The following is a 1,271-nucleotide window of genomic DNA, read 5'->3' on the forward strand; positions in this document are numbered from 1 at the left end:
ATATGGATAGATAGCAAGGTGTAGGTACATGTGTTAGTTAATAGCAGCATAAACATAGACGCGAATACGCGCACTCACTTTTTTTATATATATATTTGAGTGTATGTGTGTGTGTGTGTGTGTGTGAGAGAGAGAGAGAGAGAGAGAATGTGATTGTGTGTGTATGTGAGAGAGAGAGAGAGAGAGAGAATGTGATTGTGTGTGTGTATGTGTTTGTGTGAGAGAGAGAATGTGATTGTGCGTGTGTGTGTGTTTATATATGTATATATATCTATTATATATAATGTGTATGCGTGCGCAAATACAGCTTAATTTCATTGTTCCTTATTGTTATTGTTAGCAGCACATGCACTCACACACACACACACACACGCACAGACTTCCACACGTACAAGCGCGTGCAAATTCCCTCTCTTTCCCCCTTTTCTCTTTCTCCCACATGCACACAAACGCTCTTACAATTCTCTCACACATGCACTTTCTCTCTCATAAACACCCTCTCACACGCACACACCATTCTCTCTTATATACACACATAAGCACACTCGGCACAAAACCCCGCTAATATGTTCCTGATTCTCGCAAGTGCTGTATTTTGCGCATTCACTTGCACTCTGGAACGGCATGAAAGCCACAGATTCCTATTATTTCGTCTCTTATATGTTCTGAAGGAGTCATAGTTACTGTATTTCCGCATGCATAAATACACATACATAAATTCTTCCTCTTAATGTTGATTTTTGTAGCAGTTTATATGGTTCTCACTCTCTGTCTGTCTCTTTCACACACATATCTATCTATCTATTTATCTATCTATCTATCTATCTCTCTGTTAATCTATCTATTTGTGTATCTAACTATCTATCTATCTATCTGTCAAGCTATCTATCTATCTGTCTATCTATATATCTATCTATCTATGTACCTACTTATATATCTGTATCTATCCATCTCTTTTTCTATCTGTCTATCTATCTATCTATCTGTCTATCTATCTATCTATCTATCTATCTATCTATCTATCTATCTCTCTTTCTCTCTCTCTCTCTCCATCTCTCTCTATCTATCTATCTTTCCGCCCGTCCGTCGGTCTGTCTGTTTCTACATGCATACACATATACACGTATGCATGCATTCAAATAAGTATTTGTCTACGTGTATCTATCCATATATAAACGCATATATGCATACATATGTATGTGTGTATGTGTTTGGTGTGTGTATATATTTAGAACTACTAGTTTGTGTTGTGTAACACACACACACACACA

The sequence above is a fragment of the Octopus bimaculoides genome, chromosome 8 (genome assembly GCF_001194135.2).
Source record: "Octopus bimaculoides isolate UCB-OBI-ISO-001 chromosome 8, ASM119413v2, whole genome shotgun sequence".
Taxonomy (NCBI): domain Eukaryota; kingdom Metazoa; phylum Mollusca; class Cephalopoda; order Octopoda; family Octopodidae; genus Octopus; species Octopus bimaculoides.